This window comes from Petaurus breviceps, unplaced genomic scaffold (assembly GCF_028583685.1).
Source record: "Petaurus breviceps papuanus isolate PSGF00001 unplaced genomic scaffold, PetGlider_PUasm1.0 173, whole genome shotgun sequence".
Classification (NCBI taxonomy): Eukaryota; Metazoa; Chordata; class Mammalia; order Diprotodontia; family Petauridae; genus Petaurus; species Petaurus breviceps.
Genome location: NW_027185759.1, coordinates 10977933 through 10981585, shown reverse-complemented (window position 1 = coordinate 10981585; position 3653 = coordinate 10977933).

Below are 3653 nucleotides of genomic sequence, written 5' to 3'. Positions count from 1 at the left end.
CTGTCACCCAAGAAGCTGTAGCGTGCACAGCAACCACGCCCCAGTAAAACTGTCTTGGCAGACAGGTTAAACCAGGCTGAGAGCAACAGACAGGTCTCAAGCCCTTTGGTGAATGTGGGGAGGGAAGGGGGTCTCTACTCCAAACAGGTGAAGACTTCCCCCAGCAGAATGAGGGAATGAAAACAGTTTGTTGTTATGTTCATGAAGGTGGTAGAAGGCTTGGTCAGACATCAGTCACTGCACCCTGAACCATCACCAGCCATGCTGACTTTTGTCTTGCCTGGACTTTGGTAACTCTGGAAAAGAGTGAGGCTGATGATTTTGTGCAAGTCTGCCTCATTTAAATCCAATTTGTGAGCAAGTCAAGACATCACTCCCTGATGTCACTGGTCCTCCTCAGAAATGAAGCACAAACAACGCATTCCATTGACGCTGTATACAACTAGTTCATAGGTAGCTGTTTGCATATTATCTCTTATTCCTCTTTAGAGTAGGAGCTGTTTGAGGCAGGGACTGTTTTTGCCTGTCTTTGTTTGGTTTAGTATAGAGTGCCTAACACATAGTACCCACAGGAGTGGGGCTGGGGGTGGGGATAGTTTATTATTAAATAAACCTTAATAAATGCTTCTTGACTTGACATGTAGACTGGAGCTATCTGAATTCCCACTTGCACTAACAAGATGGGTCCCCAGAGAGTGGTTCCTATATCCCTTCAGGGATCTAGGCTTAGCCTCAGGGTTGAGGGGGTGTTTTCTAAATGTTATCTAGCTCCTGAGCCCCCACCACTGTGCCTGGTCATCAGTTAATGTCAATTAGTCAGCCAGACTTAATGGTTAGCATTTCTATAGTGCTTTAAGGTTTGAAAAGGGTTTTACACATGTTATTTCACTTAATCCTCACAACAGCCCTTGGAAGTAGAAACAGCTATTATCTGCATTTTATATGTAGAGCAACCAATGTTGAAAGACAGTAAATGATTTTCCCAGGGCCACACGGTTTATAAGTTACCAGGGCAGGATCTGAACTTGTCTCCCTGTCTCCAAGTCCAGCATTCTATTCACTGCACCACCTAGCTGCCAGGAGTGCTGGGCTTACATAAGCCTAGAAAAAGCTGGCCTAGAATGGCGCATGACCGGGGCATGCCACAGAAACCTTCTTTTGAGTGAGTCAGGCCAAGGGGCTGATGGAGCCAGGGAATCCTTAGGGAGCCCTCACTTCTTGAATGACTTTTTATTCACTCACCTGTGTGGATGCTAGGTGTAAGCTCCCTGAGGAGAGGTGCCCTTTCTGTTTTTGAGGGGCCTTTGTTGTTGCTTATGTTTTTGTATTCTCACTGCTTAGCACAACGTCTGGCACAGAGTAGGAGCTCAATAAATACTCGTATTGAATTGAATGCCAATGCTATGAAGGACCAGGAAAGAGACTGCTAAATGTAGTAAACCATGTGGAGAGAGGCAGACAGACAAACAGACAGAGAAACAGAACATTTGCTAAGTTCGTAGTATGTGTGAGACACTGGGTTTATGTATGAGACAGTAGGTTAAATGTTGAAGATACAAATAAAAGAAAGCAAGGCAGTCACTTCTCTCAAGGCATTGCCTTCTTTTGAAGTAAAGTAATACATTACATACATACATAATACATAAATATAATAATATAAATAAATATAATACATAAATACATACATACATACATAATACAATACAGAAAGTAGGGATTATGGAAGGAGGTGGGATACATTCTTACTCTTTGGCACCATAGCTCCTGAGCCCCCAGTGGTGTGCATCCCATTTTTGCAAAACCAGTCTTTGTGACACCATTGGCTCTTAAAAATTAATCATGCTTTTAAAATTATCATTTACTTAATGATAAGGCAAAAATCAACAGTCCTCATAGCATTTACTCAATGGAAGCCAAAAGAAGAGAAATCAAAATGTAGCAGTCTACCCCTAAACATGGGTAACACTTTTTCACCCATACACATAGTGACTGTTGTGGGGAAGAGTAGGCACACACAAGAACCTAGCAAGGGAACCATCTGAAGGTGATAGAATTCTAAATGAGCTGTGAAGCATAGGAAGGATTTAGAGACAAGTGGGGGAAAACATTTAATGCAAGAGAAACAGTGAGAGAAAAGAGATAGAGGCAGGTCTGGCTACCTTGAAGGGGAGTAGAATTAGTGGGAGATAAAATATCCACAATCTGTGTCCATGCTATTTACATTGACCTCTGGCCTATACTCAGTGCTGAATATTATTTTGTTATCCCAGGCAATATTGGCCCATGGTGATGATGAAAACGTTGAGACATCTAGTAATCATCATTAACTGAAATGTTTGGAAATAGTTTGCTCACCTAGGACATTTATACAAAACAGTCCAATGGTCTATTTAAAATTAAAGAGACCTGTTTTTAAATGAGACTTGCTTTACACATAGAACCACAGTATACCACAAAGGCCTGTGTGTGTGTTGCATGAAGCACCCCCAGGCTTCTTGGAAGTACAGTGAGATTCCCATCTCCAAAAAACAAGCTAGACAACAAGGGCTGAGTGAGTGGGTGGTTCCTTGGTATGATTCCTGGAGTGCCAGGAAGAGCCCCTTGCTTTTCTACTCTGTGTCAGTCATTATGCTAAATGGAAGTAAGTTAAGGTTCTGGAATCAAAAGAAGAAAGATAAACATTTCCTGTCATAAAGGAACCTACTTCTACTGGGGAAAATAACATTAAGATACGGAAAAATACATATGTATATTTACACGTGTGTATACATATATGTGTGTATATAATATATATTAGATATATCATTATGATATGTGTATATATAATATATATTAGATAGACAGATAGAGAGATAGATAGATGATAGATAGATAGAGAGATTGATAGATGATAGATAGATAGATAGATAGATGGATGGATGGATAGATAGATAACATTACAATAAGAAAACCCCATAAAATCATAAAATGCATGCAAATTAATGACAGCTCAGGAGAGAAAGGGGAGAGGGAGAAGGAAATCAGTGTCTAATACTATGCCAGATACTGTACTAAGTGATTTTTCACAAGCATCTCATTATCTAGCTACTGAGGAGGTCAGAACAGGCTTCATGGAGGAGCTAGTGCACGAATAAACTTGGAGGGAAAACGAGGATTCTGAGAGAGGGAGGCAAAGAGGGAGAGCGTTTGAGGCATGGGATGTAGCCCCTGCAAAGGCATTGTACCCCCCACAAACACTCCTGGAAAGAAACTTATTGGCAATTTCATACTAGCATGAGAATGTCTGAGACCAAGTCCTGAATGGGAGCATGGGACAAAGGCACTTTACAGCCAGAACGAAGATAGCGAAAATGGGAGGGGTGTCCACTTGGTCAAATACATCTCTGGTCGAGCGCCCCAGGTATTAGACCTTCATATTTGTCTCTAAAGATCTCTTGTTAGAATTTAAAACAGCAACTACAAACTAAAAGATCTGAAAGAACTCATCGAGGAAGTCTATCCACCATGTGGCCAAGGATGATTAACCCCTGGGATAGCTGCTGAGAGGGAATGGGCGGGAAGGGGTGCTGGAGGAAGCGCCCAATTCCAGAAGCTAGTTGTTAAATTTTCAGTGTAAGCATTTGCTAAACACTATAAATCAGGGCTTGATTTAT